This window comes from Choloepus didactylus, chromosome 8 (genome assembly GCF_015220235.1).
Source record: "Choloepus didactylus isolate mChoDid1 chromosome 8, mChoDid1.pri, whole genome shotgun sequence".
NCBI classification, from domain to species: Eukaryota; Metazoa; Chordata; class Mammalia; order Pilosa; family Megalonychidae; genus Choloepus; species Choloepus didactylus.
Window position 1 is genome coordinate 133,765,661 of NC_051314.1, and position 16,867 is coordinate 133,782,527.

A 16,867-nucleotide genomic window follows, 5' to 3' on the forward strand; every position below is an offset into this window, starting at 1 on the left:
AAGTACCCAGCCCTGAGGACCCAGATATGGTCTATTCAGAAAGGTGGGTTAATCCAGAAAGGTCTGTTTTACAATTTAAGTGGTCCAGCAAACCAAGACTGGATTGAGTGTGTGCATCTCTTGGCAACAGTCCTGCAGTGGTCTCTCTCTCTCTCTCTCTCTCTCTCTCTCTCTTTTTTTTTTAAACCCTTGGTAATGTTTGTATGCAGCATTCCTCAGCTGCTTATGTTCTGTCCTAGGTCTCTGTGGACTTGGCTCCCTGTGTCTGGAAATTCATGGGGTTCTACCTAACTGCTGTGAGTGGCTTGATAATCTCCTGTGTGGGAGGAGGGACTGGGCGGTGCTGCCCCCATGCAACTCCTAAGTTGCATAGAATGAAGTGATGGGAAGGGGTCCAGCTTGGCAGGTCTGCAATGAAAGTCTTCTCCCTGATTTTGGTGATCATTTTTCTTTTTCTTCGATTCAGCATTCATGGAATTCTTCTCCATTCTCTATAGTCCTCCAGAGATCCAAACAAGTGGGATTTGTCCTATTATTTGTTGATTCTGAGGAGAGACTTTTTCAGGGGCTGCCTTACATCACCATACTGATGTCGTCCCTCTCATCCTGTTTCTTTCTTTCTTTTTTTTTGTCTTATATTTTGTGGTTACCGAACATTTGAATATTTTAATGTTTTAACTCTGGGATTTAATCCCTGAGCCATCTCTTCCTTAAGTTTGTATCCAACTAGTGATATGACTGAGATTTCCTTGAATTCTGGGAGATAACAAAATCTACAAACCATGTCCAAAACACCTTTCACAGTGTTTCCAAATTGGCTGTGAGTTGGCTGGTGTTCTCCTTCAGAGTGCAGCCCTTCTATCAAGAAGATCAGCTGAGGCAAAAGTGAAGTCCAGTTTCCTTTCCATCTTTCCTGATCCTGCTTATTGTCTGGACTTGTGCTTGCTCCTGGCTTTAGCAATTCTCCCATTTACAGGAATTTAAATGCCCCCTTTCCTCCCTAGTAATAGAATTTCTCCCCCTCCCAGGTGCTCTATTTTATGACTTAAAGCAGGTAATTCTTTGCCCTAGGTCAGTTTGAGTTAATTGTTTCTTACACTGCTTTAGCTATCTACAAGCTGCTTTTGCCTGCAAGGGAAGTTCTGGGAAGGTGAGCTCTAGATGAGTTTCCTGGTTCAGTCTTTCAGGATGACTCCTGATAGCTTGGCATGGACATACAGGCACCTCATATGCACATAGGGGTTGCTCTGTTCCCTCTGGAACAGGACCAGGGTGACTCTGCACTGTCCTGGGAAAGTGCTGGGGGAGGGGCCAGCAAGAATGCCACAAGCTTCTCCTATCATATTTTAAGATGTGTTTTCTTGATTTGGCCCTCACCCCATTACTTCAACCCTTTAACTCTTTTCCTGAGTTTTGAGGAAGATGGCTCTGCCAGGTTTTCTGGTTTTTGAGAGATTCTGTGTGAGAACAGCAACCTGTAGTATTCTATGCCACCACCCTGGTCCATCAAAACCACTTCTCTCTCTTTGCAAGCCGGAATTGAGAGTAACCCAAGTTCTCAAAGTATGCCAATTACAGAACAGACTGTGCTAATACAGTTGGCAGGAAGTGTACCAAGTATAGGAGATATTGATCCCATTTGGAGTCACACAAAATAAAAGTTAAGCTCTCCAATGGTCAGCCACATTATACACGTCCATGGAAGTTTCAACAGTTTGGGAGAGAGTTAACTAAATATTATGAGTTATGTGACATTAATAAGTAGAAACTCTAAAATGCATGCCAGTTTGGGAGACGCCAGGTTGCAAAGAATCTAAAACCTATAGTTTAAGGCACAGACATTAAAGCTGGTTTCACATAAACTTTAAAGCGATTGTTCTCATAGTGTGGTCTAGTGACTTACACAGGTCCTTGAGACCCTTTTGGGAGTTTGTGCAGTAACTATTTTTATAATACAACATTATTTTCCTTTTTTGCTCTTATTCTCTCATAAATGTACAGTGGAGTTTCCAGAGGTTTACATGATGTGTGATATGGCAACAGATTGAATGCAGATGTAGGTTTGATTACCTAGCTGTATTGATAAAGATAGTCATTGAAGAGATTTGCAAAAATGTATAACAATACCACCCTTCTTCCTAAATGATTTTCACATTGAAAATTGTTATTTTTCATAAAAAATTTATTGTTATCATTTATTATTTTAAGTGGATTGATACATAAAAAATTAAAATTTTCTGTTTAAATTTAAAATACAGTACATATTAATAGATATAATACATATAAAAAAAGCTTTTTGAGATCCTCAATAACTTTTAAGAGTATAAAGGGCTTCTGAGACCAAAAGCTTTGAGAAAGCTTTCAGTACTTTAACTAAAAGATTATTTCAAATTTATTTAAACTATTCCAGGTTGTGGGAAAACTATGGAAAGCTGTCAATTCATTTTATGACCCAGAATAATTTTGATAACAAACCTGATAGATGATACCAAAAGAGAAGAGAAAAAACTGTGGCTCATACAAACACAAACCTAGATGTGTAATTCTAAATAAAAATATAAGGTAATAGAATTCAGGGCTGTATCAAAATAATAATGTATGCTAAGAATTCAAATTTTCTTCTGTCAATGTGGTGATTTGGAGCTGTTACATGTCCCAGAAAAGGCCAGATTCTTTTAATCCAGTCCTGTGGGTGCAGACCTATTGTGGGTGGGACCTTTTGATTAGGTTTTTTCAAATGAAATGTGACCCACCCTAATTCAAGATTAGGAGACGATAAAGGACAGAAAAAACCCAGAGAGCCCAGAGAGAAACATCCAGAGAAGTGTGAAGAGAAAAAGCCCCTGGAGAAGCTAAGAGAGGACCCACAGAAGCTCAGAGAGGAGGCCACTGGAACTAGAAGCTGAAAGCAATGAAACCAGGGAGCGAAGGACCAGCAGACACTGGTGTTGTCAGAGGACCAGACTATCTGACAGAGGAACCCCAGATGCCACCAGCCTGTCTTCAGAGAAGGTATCATCCTGTTGATGCCTTATTTGGGACATTTTCACTGCCTCAGAACTGTAGATTTGTAAGCTAATAAACCTCCATTGTAAAAGCCAGCCCATTTCAGGTATATTGCATTCCAGCAGCTTTAGCAAACTGAAAGTCAGGGATCAAATGAAGTTATGAAGAAAGTTTCACAGAGGAACAAATGGCCACAAAGATAATAAAAGATGTTTAATTCACTAGTAGTTGGGCAAAAGCAAATTAAAGTAACAAAGAAGTTTCACTTTACAGCCACCTAAATGGCAAACATTTAAATGGGTCATATTATCCATTGTGGGCAAGAGTCTAGCATCTACTGCTGCCAGAAATGGGACTGTTGATTTTGAAAACCCATCTAGCAACAGCCATTGAAGCTAAAATTGCATGTACCTTTTAAGTCATAAATCCGGATCCTACAGAAATAAAAGCTCCTGTGTAATGTTACGTGTATAAGGAAGTTTCATGTAACCCTGTTTAGTGCCAATACTGGGAGCCAAGGAACACTTGCCCATGGGTGAATTGCTGAGTAATTATGGTGCATTGACCCCACGTTCCACTAGTGCACTTGGGGGAATTTCCATGTTCAAGATGCAGAAAGGCATGCATTGAGATCCAGTTGTGGTAAACAAAGACCAAATACTTGCTGTATGTTGTATTTATATGTATGTAAGTGTATACATGAATATATATCTATGTAAACATATATTACATGAGCATGGAGAACATATGGAAAGTGCATTTAAGCTATTAACAAGAATTGTTGTGAGGGGTTGCTGATAAGATTGCCTCCCCTCCATAAAAAGAAAAATCTCCAACCAGAAAGCATGTATATGATTGCATTTGTGCATTTATTTAAAATTATGTATTTATAATTTCAATTCTTTATGTATATAAATAAATTAAATAAATTCAGAAAGTAATACCAAATTATAGAGACAAGTGGTAGAACACTCAATATAATCAAATAAAAGACCAAGGATGCATGCATTATAATTTATAGCTGAGTTACCAGGAATAGTATAGAGAGAGTGAGAATTCCTGGCATCAGAGAATTATTCTCTTTGGTACTTACCTTTAGTTGGATATCTTGGGCAGGTCGAACCTTGAATAGGAAAATGCTGAGCTTCACAGCACAAATAAAAGCAGAGAAAATTATCCAGCAGACACTGGAAAGATTCTTATTTGCTAAGCTACCCTTTGATCTTTGCCTTGCAAAACTTGCAAGACCAGTTGATGTTTGACTACCACTGCATTTTTATTTTTAACCCTTCTCTGCTATGCCACTGTTAGAGTCATAGGGTAAATTGTATAGCATAATCAAAGCCAAAATGGTCAAACACAATTTTAAGTATTAGGGGAAGGAAAAAGAAAACTGTCTTGGATGTTACTTATGGCAATCACTAACCTTTCAGAAACAGATCTGAGTCTGAAATGGAAATTCAGAATTTATCCAGAAAATACAAGTAGTTGGATAATAAAGATACATTATATCAGTAATGTGTATCATGTATTTCTCTATATAATAAAGATACAATAAACATTAGTCTATAGAATTAAAAAATATGGATATCTTGATGTGAATCAAATGCATGAATAGTGAGAAAAATAAGTTACTGGTTAATTTTTCATCCCTAGCCTCCAAGAGGACAAAGGCTGCTGAAGAGCCTTCACACCCTGCCTTCTTTTTTTCTTGCTTACATGCAGCAATGTGACAGTTGATTGTGTTAGATTGGGATGGAGGATGTTGTATTCCTCAGGACTTGCAAGACTCTGGGAAAGTTGTGGGTTTAAGGAAAATCATGCTTGAAATACAGGGTCCCAATAAACCATCCTATTATTAACACCTTGCATTGGTGTGGTACATGAAAGCACATTTTATTATTTTTTAATTTATTTTTTTAAATTCATTTTTATTGAGATATATTCACATACCACACAATCATACAAAGCATACATTCAGTTGTTCACAGTACCATTACATGGGTGTGTGTTCATCACCAAAATTAATTTTTAAACATTTTCATTACCACACACAAAAAAATTATAAGAATAAAAATTAAAGTGAAAAAGAACAATTAAAGTAAAAAAGAACACTGGGTGCCTTTTTTTTATTTTTGCCCCCATTTTTCTACTTATCCATCCATACACTGGACAAAGGGGAGTGTGGCCCGTATGGCTTTCCCAATCACATTGTCACCCCTCATAAGCTACATTCTTATACAATTGTCTTCAAGTTTCATGGGTTCTGGGTTGTAGTTTGATAGTTTCAGGTATTTACTGCTAGCTGTTCTAATTCATTAGAACCTAAAAAGGGTTGTCTATATTGTGCGTAAGAGTGCTCACCAGAGTGACCTCTCGGCTTCTTTTGGAATCTCTCAACCCCTGAAACTTATTTCATTTCCTTTCACATCTCCCTTTTGGTCAAGAAGATGTTCTCTATCCCATGATGCCGGGTCTAGATTCCTCCCCAGGTGTCATATTCCATGTTGCGAGGGAGAATCACTCCCCTGGGTATCAGAGAAAGCACATTTTAATAATTCCACTATTAACTATAGTCCATGGTTTAATTTAGGTTCACTGTGTTGGGCAGTTCCATGGATTTTTTAGAAAACATTTATTCCAGTGATATATGTACAACCTAAAATTTCCCTTTTTTAACCACATCAAATATATAATTCAGTGCTGTTAATTACATTCAGAATGTTGACTAGTATTACCACTATCCTTTACCAAAACTTTTCCATCATCTCAAATAGACTCTACATTTTAAGCCTTAATTCCCTATTCCATACCCCTACCTCAACCACGGGTAAACTATATTCTAGACTCTGATTCCATGAGTTTGCTTAATTATAGTTATTTAATGTCAGTGAAATCATACAATAGTTGTCCTTTTGTGTCTGGCTTAATTCAGTCAACATGATGTCCTCAAGGTTCATCCAAGTTGCAACATGTATCAGAACTTCATTCCTTTTTATGGCTGAATAATATTCCATCATGTGTATATACCAGAATTTGTTTATCCATTCATCAGTTGGTGAACACTTTGGTTGTTTATGATGTGTCACTTCCTCATCTTCTATTCTTGCTCTGCTCTCACCATCTGTAACTGCTCCTGTTAAGTCTCCAGGTCTCCTTGTCTCTAAATCCAACTGCCCTTTTCAGTCCCTGATAGGGCTACTTGGCCTCTCAGCAGGATTGACCCTGTGGTCCACTCAGACTTTTTCAACCCTCTTTCTTTGGCTTTTCCAACATACAGTCTCTCACTTTCTCCTTACTTGTCTGGCATGTCCTTTCAGTGCATCTTCTGCCTGATCTTTAAGTGTTGACTTTTCCTCTTTCTTTGTTTTCATTCTATGAACTTACCCTAGGAGAGCTAACACAGCTCTGTGAGTTTAATTACCATCTATAAAAGAATGACTCCAAAGTTTGTATCTCTAAGCTCCAATTTTCCTGAGCTCCAGATCAACATTGCCATCTGCTAACTCAGAATCTCTATTTGGATGTCTTCTAGGAACCTACCGATTATCCCCTGAATAATTGGAGTCATATTCTTGCCATCCCACTCAATCTGTTCCTTCTTTGATATTTTGTGAGGCAGTAAAAAGTACTATCATTCATGTAGTTGATATCAAGCCAGAAACTTGGGAATTATTAATTAAGGAAGAAGTGAAGGCTGTGCTGACCAGGAAAAGGGGGGATCCCAGTTGGCTAAGGGAACAGCTCACCTGGCTGCAGACAGCTTTGTGTTTGAGTCTGTCTTGTCTGGGTTTATCTCTGGCTTTTTGTGATTAAAATCGTATACCCTAATGGACATTGGTTATACCTGTGTCTTTACACTTCTCTGGGGCCCATCCAGGAAGAAATGTGTGGTGAACCTCTACTTTAGTTTGGACCTTGCATTTGACATTGAACTTCTTAAACTAAAAATTCCAGTTTTATAATATATATATTTTAGTTTCCTTGGCTGCTCCAAACAAATACCATGTAAGGGATTGGCTTAAACAATGGCAATTTATTAGCTTACAGTTTTGAGCCTAAGAGAAAGTCCAAATCAAGATGTTATCAAGGTTCTGCTTTCTTTCCGAAGACTGGTGTTCTGAGGCTGGCTGCTGGTGATCCCTGGTCCTGGGTTCCTCTGTCACATGGCAGCCTCTCCTAGCCTCTCTCTTCTCCTCCAGGTTCTGTTGAATTTCAGCTTTTTGCTTCCCATGGATTTCTCTCTCCCTGTCTGACTTTCATTCTGCTTATAAAGGATTCCAGTAATATGATTAAGACCCATCCTGATTGAGTTGGGCTGTATCTTACCTGAAGTACCTCATCTTAAGGTCCTACTTTGGATTCCCATCTACAGATATGGGTCCATAGGTATGGATTAAGTTTAAGAACATGTTTTTCTGGGGTGCATACAGCAGCCGCAAACCAACATAATATATAACTATTTTTTCCTTTAAAAAAACTTTTTATTTTGGGAATCAATTGGGGTGTTGTAAATATATCACGGAGTGGGCTAGTGTACCCTTCAGCCAGCTTCTCCCAGTGGCAATATTTATGTAACTAGAGGATAGTATTATAACCAGGAAGTTGGAATTTGTACCATCGACAGAAGTTATTCAGATTTCACCAGGTTTACAGCAACTTATTTGTGTGTGTGTATATTGTATTTGTGTCTGTAAATAATTCTATGCAGTTTTGTCCTTTGTGTAGATTTGTGTAACCACCACCAAATCAAGGAACAGAATTGTTTCATCATAATAAAGATCCTTGAATTCCTTTCAGAAAGAAAAAATCCACTCCTGAAAGCACTGTCAGCAGATGCTGCTGCAACACAATTGTGATCAGAGTTTCCTTTGTATCATTTACATTTCATTCATATTTTTGTATGAATATATATGGCATGCCTCTAATAGGACCTACAACACTCACATCTCTTCAACTGGATTGGGAAATTATATTGGTCCCATTTTTAATACACCCTTAGATTAGCCACTGGAGGCATTGGGGAATTTGTCTTTCTTGTTTACCACTTTAAATAGAGTACAGCATATAGCTGGTACCCAATAAACATTACTGGAATGGATTATATCATTGTTTCTTGATAGTTACAACTTATGCCTCAGAAATTTACAGGGGAACCTGTGTGTCTTTGTTCCCTAATATGTCACCAGCAGTTCTGCTCCCTAAACCAACCTTGAGTCTGGTCTGATTGAATCCTAGAGATTTCACTGTTTTGTTAGTTTTAAAATTATTTTAACTGTTTTTTGTAATATATTTCACATAACATAAAGTTCACCCATTTAATGTGTACAATTCAGTGCTTTTTATAATACTCACTGATATTTGCAACCATCCTCACAGTCAATTTTAGAATATATCCATCACCTCAAAAATAAACTCCATACCCTTTAGCCCTTAGCCCCTATCACCCAGACCCCTCCCAGTCATTCACACTACAATCCTAAGCAACCACTAAGCCACCTTCTGTATAGATATAGCTGTTTTGGACATTGCATATGGATGAAATACGATGTGCTCTATTGTGACTGGCACCTTTCACTTTGCATAATGTTTTCAAAGTTCATCCGTGTTCTAGCATGAATCAGTACTTCATTCCTTTTTGTGGTGGAGTAATATTCCATTGAATAGATGTATCACCTTTTGTTTCTCCATTCACTAGTTGATGGACATTTGGATTGTTTTCATCTTTTGGGCTATTATGAATAATGCTGCTGTGAACATTCATTCATATACAAGTTTTTGTATAGATACATGTTTTCATATCTCTTGGGTGTATACTTAAGTGTGGAATTGTGGAATTGCTGGGTTATATGGTAACTGTATCAATCAGGGTTTTCCAGAGAAACAGCACGAGAGGCTACACACACACACAGAAACACACATATAAATATTATGAGACTTATTATAGGAATTGGCTTACTCGGCCATTGGAATTGGCAAGTCTGAATTTTACAGGGCAGGGCAAAAGTTGGAAACTCAATGAAGGTGGCATTGAATTCCCCGGAGAAACTACACGTTGGGAACTCTGATGAAGATGAAGATGAATTTCCCAGGAGAAGCTAGATGTTTGAAGTAGAGATAGAAATTCTTTTTTCTGACTGCTGAAATCTGTCCTTGCTTTAAGGCCTCCAAGTGGTTGGATGAGAAAACTCCTCCCATTGCTGAAGGCAATCTCCTTTGATAATTGCAGATGTAATCAGCCACAGATACAATCAACCGACTGATGATTTAAGTCCATATATGGAATTCCTTCATGGTAACAATCAGGTCAGTGGCTGCTTGACTGAACGACTGAACATCATAACTTAGCCAAGTTGACACATGAAATTAACCATCACAGTAACTGTGTTTTATCATCTGAGGAATTGCAATGGGACTGTTTTCTAAAGTGGCTGTACCTTTCTACATTCCCATCAGCAGTGTATGAGGATTTCTTGGAAAAATGTCTTTTCAGATCTGTACTAGTTTGAATCTGTTAGGTACACCAGAAAAATGTTATTTTTTAAAAATTCAATTTTATTGACCTATGTTTACATACCATACAATTATCCATGATGTACAGTCAGTTGTTCACAGTACCATTATATAGTTGTGCATTCATCACCACAATTTTTGAATATTTTCGTTACTACACACAAAAAAGAATAAGAATTATAATTAAAGTAAAAAAGAAACCCCAAACATCCCATACCCCCATCCCTCCCTATTATTCATTTACTTTTTTGTCCTCATTTTTCTATTCATCTCTCCATAGACTGTATAAAGGTAGTGGGAGCCACAGAGTTTTCATGATCACACTGTCACACTTTAAGCTATATAGTTATGCAACTGTCTTCAAGAATAAAGGCTCTGGGTTGCAGTTCAACAGTTTCAGGTATTTCCCTCCAGCTATTCCAATACACTAAAAACTAAAAAGGGATATCTATATAATGCATAAGAATAACCTCCAGAATGATCTCTTGACTCTATTTGAGATCTCTCAGCCACTGAAACTTTATTTTGTTTCATTTATCTTCCAAGAAGGCATGTCCCACGTTGGGGGGAGTGCAGTGAGTTTACCTGCAGAGTTGGCTCAGAGAGAGGCCATATCTGAGCAACAAAAGAGGTTCTCTATGGATGACTCTTAGGCACTATTTTAAGCAGGCTTAGCTCTCCTTTGCAGCAATAAACTTCATAACGACAAGCCCCAAGATTGAGGGCTCAGCCTTCCAAATTGGCAGTCCCCAATGTTTGTGAGAATATCATCAGTTCCGCAAGTGGGGAAATTTACTATTTCCACATTTTCTCCCAGTCCTTCAAGGGGACTGCAAGTACATTTTATTCTCTGCCCAGATTACTCTGGGATGTATTGGGGCTTCACACTAGCCTGTACAAACCAACCAGATTTCACTCCCTGTTCAATGTTCCACGTAATTATGTTGTTTGAATAAGCTGACCATACAAGTTAAATCATATAGTGTGTTACAAATAATATAGATTTGCGACTAATAAGCATCTCTTCCTTTGGTCTCAAATAGAAGTTGAAGTTTTTAAAACATCATCAATATTGTCCTTTGCCCTTTAATCTGATTTACCTTAGTCCTATCCAAGTCCATTTTGTTCATAACTCTAATTGAAGTCAGATCTCTTTTTTTAGACTCCTTAACATTTGTTCTCTGGGGTAATGCTGACATTCATAGCTGTCAGACCATTTTTAACACCTTGCAAAGTTGACATTCATTTGTTCTCCCTCATGTAAAAACATTTGTACATTTTATCACAATCATTGACTGCTCTAGGTTTCATTAAGTTATACAGTCCCAGTCTTTATCTTCTATCTTTCTTTCTGGTGTCCTACGTGCCCCTAATCTCCCTCTTTCAACCATACGCACAGTCATCTTTGTTCAGTGTACTTACATTATTGTACTACCATCACCCAAAATTGTGTTCCAAACCTCTCTCTCCTGTCTTTTCCTGTCTGTGGTGCTCCCTTTAGTATTTCCTGTAGAGCAGGTATCTTGTTCACAAACTCTCTCAGTGTCTGTCTGAGAATATTTTAAACTTTCCCTCATATATGAAGGACAGTTTTGCTGGATATACAATTCTTGGTTGGTGTTTTTTCTCTTTTGGTATCTTTAATATATCATACCACTGCCTTCTCACCTCCATGGTTACTACTGAGAAATCTGCACATTGTCTATTGAGTTTCCCTTATATGTGATGGATCGCTTTTCTCTTGCTGCTTCCAGAATTCTCTCTTTGTCTTTGACATTTGATAATCTAATTATTAACTGCCTTGGCATGTGTCTATTCAAATCTCTTCTCTTTGGGGTTCGCTGTACTTCTTGGATCTGTAATTTTATGTCTTTCAAAGAGATGGGAAATTTTCATTGATTATTTCATCCATTATTACTTCTGCCCCCTTTCTCTCCTCCTTCTGCAACACCCATGACACATACATTCATGCATTTCATGTTGTCATTCAGTTCCCTGAGACACTGCTCATATTTTTCCATTCTTTTCCCTATCTGTTCTTTTTTGTGTAGGATTTCACATGTCCTGTTCTCCAGTTCTTGAATCTCTTTTTCTGCCTCTTCAAATCTGCTGTTGTATATCTTCACTGTGTTTTTCATCTCTTGTGTTGTACCTTTCGTTCCTGTAAGTTCTGCCAATTGTTTTTTCAAACTTTCAAGTTCTTCCTTATATTTGCCCAATGTCTTCTTTATATCCTTCATCTCTTTTCTCATATCTTCCCTCAACTCATTGATTTGACTTTTGAATTGATTTAACATATTTGTTTGAAGATCTTTAATTAGTTGTTTCAATTTCTGTATCTTAGTTGAAGTGTAAGTTTGTTCCTTTAACAAGGCCATATCTTCGTTTTTCCTAGTGTGATTTGTCATTTTCTGTTTTCTGGGCATCTGCTTTCCTTGATTGCCCCAATCAGATTTTCCCAGACCAGAGGGGCTCAGGTCTCAGGAGGAAGATGTATTCAGTATGAGATTTCCTGAGGGTGAGTCCTAGGAGATTGACAGACTTTCCTGTGAGACCTGTAGGCTTGATTCTTTTCCTATCCTGCCCAGTAGGTGGCACTTGTCAGCCCACAGCTCCCTACTGGTGTAAAGAGGTGTGGTCCCTTTAATTTTCAGGGGACCCTGTCCTGGCCAGGGGCTGAGGGTGTCAGAAGCCAAGCTTAAGTTGTTTCTGGTTTGTTTGTTTTCCTCCAGGCCCTGGGGTCTGAATTCTCTGAGGGAGGGCTGCCACTTGAGCTTGCCCCATCTCCCTTTTCTTAGGTAAGATATACCCTTTAGGGAGTTTTCTTCTCCACTTGAATTCCTCCTTTGTCTCTCTGATCCTATTAAGTCCACCCTTGCCTGGGTCAACGCTGATAATTGAAAATGCCTGAGGCTTTCTCTAATGGGCTATTGAGACTGAGAGAAAAAAAGGAAAAAGAGCAAAAGTCCCTTTTCAGAGTCAGTCCCCAGCCCTTCAGTTCTGCCAGTCAGCTGGTGTTGGTAGCCAGTTCTCTGTGCCCCTTTTCTTGGGACACAGCTATTTTTCAGTATTCTGAGCCCAGCTATCTCCAAAAGCCTCTGTTTTTATTTATTTATATATATCTTTTTCCATCAGCCCTGCCTCCTCTTTGCTGGAAGGAACCTGTTTTCCTTTCCTGCTTTGTCTGGGATTATCTGTGCTTGAAGCTTGCATTCAGTAGTCCAAATTTGTTAGTTAAAACTGCAGTTGGAGCTTGGTTGAGTTACTTTCCCTGTAACCTGTTTCTTTTTTCCACATGGAAGTGTTCAGCTCAGCCTGCCATGTTGGGAGCCAGTTCTGGGTTTGGGGAGCTTTACTTATGATTCTGTGCTATGATTTCAGCCATTCCACCCATTCCAGTCTGGTGTACACTGTGTGTCCAATCTCAGATGTGTCCCAGCAGTTGTTCCAGGTTATTTGTTATTTACTCATTGCTCTAGAGGACTAACTAAATTCCATGCCTCTCTATGGAGCCATCTTGCCCACCTCCTGTACTATGTTCTTTTAATCCATTCTTGTTGGAACAGACCTATTGTCAGTGGGACCTTTTGGTTAGACTATTCCAATTGAGATGTCACCCAGCCCATTCAAGGTGCATCTTAATCCTTCATTGGAGTCCTTTATGAGAGGACAAAAGGCAGAGACATTTTGGAGAGACTTTAGGCAGAAGCGCAGAGACATTTTGGAGAAAGCCACAGAAACCAGAAGCTAAACCTGGGAGAGAAGGACCAGCAGACTCTGGCCGTGTATGTGCCTTCCCATGTGGCAGAGGAAACTCAGATGCCATTGGCCTTTCTTCAGAGAAGGTATCGTCCTGTTGATGCCTTAATTGGGACATTTTCGTGGCCTTAGAACTGTACATTTGTGAATAATAAACCCTCATTGTAAAAGTCAATCCATTTCTGGTATATTGCAGTCTGGCAGCTTTAGCAACCCAAACAAGATCTTTTGCCATTTTAGATTGTGTTATCTTTTTATTATTGAGTTGTAAGAGTGCTTTATATATTCTGGATACAAGTTCCTTATGAAATATTTCATTTGCAAATATAGTCTCCCTTTACGTGGGCAGTCTTTTCATTTTGATAATGGTGTCTTTGAAGCACATTTTCTAATTTGCTGAAGTCCAATTTATCAGTTTTTTCTTTTGTTGCTCAGCCTTTTGGTGTCATATTTAAGATTTTTTGCCAAATCAGAGGTCATGAAAGTTTACCTCTCCATTTTCTTCAGAGTTTATGTTTTTAGCTGTTAACTTGGGGTCTTTAATCCATTTTGAGCTAATTTTTGTATACAGTGTGAGGTAGGTGTCTGACTTCATTCTTTTGTAGGTGGATTCCCAGTTGTCCCAATACCTTTTGCTGAACAGACTTTCCTTTCCCTATCAGATGGTCTTGACACCTTTGTTGAAAATAAGTTGACCATAAATGTATGGATTTAAATTTTGGCACTCAAGTCTATTACATTTATCTGTATATCTATCCTTGCAGCACACTTTTGGATTACAGCTGTTTTGTAGTAATTTTGAAAGTGGGATGTGTGAGCCCCGCTGCTTTGTTCTTTTTTATCAAGATTGTTTTGGATATTCTGGGTCTCCTGCAATTCTGTGTGAATTCTAGAATCAGATTGTCAGTTTTACAAAGAAGTCACCTGGGATTCTGATGAGAATTGCATTGAATTTGTAGATTAGTTTGGAGAGTTTTGCCATCTTAGCAATGTTAAGTTTTCTGATTGATGAATATGGGTGTTTTCTACTTCTTTAGACCTTCTTTAATTTCTATCAATAATGTATTGTAGTTTTCAGAGTAGAAGTTTTGCACTTCTTTTGTTAACTTTATTCCTAAGTATTTTATTCTTATTGATGCTATTGTAAATGGAAATATTTTCTTAAATTCATTTTTGGATTGTTCATTGCAAGCGTATAGAAATGCAGTTGATTGCATATCCTGCAATCATGCTGAACTAATTTGTTAAGTCTAATAGTATTTAGTGGATTTCTTGGGGGCTTCTGTACACAAAATCATGTTATCTGAGATTGATATCGGAGAAACATTTCTTTCTATTTGGGTACATTTTATTTCTTTTTCTTTCCTAATTTCCCTGGCTAGAACCTCTAGTACTATTTTTTTTTATCTTCATTTTATTGAGATATATTCACATACCACGCAGTCATACAAAACAAATCGTACATTTGATTGTTCACAGTACCATTACATAGTTGTACATTCATCACCTAAATCAATCCCTGACACCTTCATTACCACACACACAAAAATAATAAGAATAATAATTAAAGTGAAAAAGAGCAATTGAAGTAAAAAAGAACACTGGGTACCTTTGTATGTTTGTTTGTTTGTTTCCTTCCCCTATTTTTCTACTCATCTATCCATAAACTAGACAAGGTGGAGTGTGGTCCTTATGGTTTTCCCAATCCCATTGTCACCCCTCATAAGCTAAATTTTTATACAATTGTCTTCGAGATTCATGGGTTCTGGGTTGTAGTTTGATAGTTTCAGGTATCCACCAGCTACCCCAATTCTTTAGAACCTAAAGAGGGTTGTCTAAGTTGTGCGTAAGAGTGCCCACCAGAGTGACCTCTCGGCTCCTTTTGGAATCTCTCTGCTACTGAAGCTTATTTCATTTCCTTTCACATCCCCCTTTTGGTCAAGAAGATGTTCTCCGTCCCACGATGCCAGGTCTACATTCCTCCCCAGGAGTCATATTCCACGTTGCCAGGGAGATTCACTCCCCTGGGTGTCTGATCCCACGTAGTGGGGAGGGCAGTGATTTCACCTTTCAAGTTGGCTTAGCTAGAGAGAGAGGTCCACATCTGAGCAACAAAGAGGCATTCGGGAGGAGGCTCTTAGGCACAATTATAGGGAGGCCTAGCCTCTCCTTTGCAGCAACTGTCTTCCCAAGGGTAAAACCTACGGTAGAGGGCTCAACCCATCAAACCACCAGTTCCCTATGTCTGTGGTCATGTTAGCAACCATTGAGGTGGGGTAGGCTAATACCCCTGCATTCTCCACAGGCTCCTCAAGGGGGCACTACATATTTTTTTCCTTGTTTTTTTCCCTTTTTTTTTAAACCTTTTTTTCCTTTTTAAATCAACTGTATGGAAAAAAAAATTAAAAAAAAAAAAAAAGAAAAACATACAATAAAAGAACATTTCAAAGAGATCGTAACAAGGGAGTAAGAAAAAGACAACTAACCTAAGATAACTGCTTTACTTCCAACCTGTTCCTACTTTACCCCAAGAAAGTTACATAATATAGCAACATTTCTGTGAACTTGCTCCTACTATATCCATCAGAAATTAACAGACCATAGTCATTCCTGGGCATCCCCGGAACATTAAATAGCTTATCTGTTCTTCTTGGATTACTGTTCCCCCTTCCTTAATTGCTCTCTATTGCTAGTTCCCCTACATTCGACATTATAAACCATTCATTTTACATTTTTCAAAGTTCACATTAGTGGTAGCATATAATATTTCTCTTTCTGTGCCTGGCTTATTTCGCTCAGCATTATGCCTTCAAGGTTCATCCATGTTGTCATATGTTTCACGAGGTCGTTCCTTCTTACTGCCGTGTAGTATTCCATCGTGTGTATATACCACATTTTATTTATCCACTCATCTGTTGAAGGACATTTGGGTTGTTTCCATCTCTTGGCAATTGTGAGTAATGCTGCTATGAACATTGGCGTGCAGACATCTGTTTCTGTCACTGCTTTTCGATCTTCCTGGTATATACCAAGAAGTGCAATCGCTGGATCGAATGTTAACTCTATTTCTAGTTTTCTAAGGAACTGCCAGACTGACTTCCAGAGTGGCTGAACCATTATACAGTCCCACCAACAGTGAATAAGAGTTCCAATTTCTCCACATCCCCTCCAGCATTTGTAGTTTCCTGTTTGTTTAATGGCAGCCACTCTAATCGGTGTTAGATGGTATCTCATTGTGGTCTTAATTTGCACCTCTCTAATAGCTAGTGAAGCTGAACATTTTTTCATGTGTTTCTTGGCCCTTTGTATTTCCTCTTCAGAGAACTGTCTTTTCATATCCTTTGCCCATTTTATAATTGGGCTGTCTGTACTATTGTCATTGAGTTGTAGGATTTCTTTATGTATGCAAGATATCAGTCTTTTGTCAGATACATGGTTTCCAAAATTTTTTTCCCATTGAGTTGGCTGCCTCTTTACCTTTTTGAGAAATTCCTTTGAGGTACAGAAACTTCTAAGCTTGAGAAGTTCCCATTTATCTATTTTTTCTTTTGTTGCTTGTGCTTTGGGTGTAAAGTCTAGGAAGTGGCCG

The 16,867-nt window shown here is 38.3% G+C and overlaps 1 protein-coding gene across 4 annotated transcripts in view; it reads right to left on the reverse strand.

The window, feature by feature from the left end:
• Nucleotides 1-4,178, reverse strand: part of LOC119542493 (prostaglandin F synthase 1-like) — a 34,423-nt gene extending 30,245 nt beyond the window's left edge. For all 4 annotated transcript variants that reach the window (XM_037847299.1, XM_037847297.1, XM_037847298.1 and 1 more), the window contains exon 1: nt 4,100-4,178. The gene's annotated coding sequence lies outside the window, so the exon portion shown is untranslated. The remainder of the gene's footprint in view (nt 1-4,099) is intronic.
• Nucleotides 4,179-16,867: the final 12,689 nt, after the last annotated feature.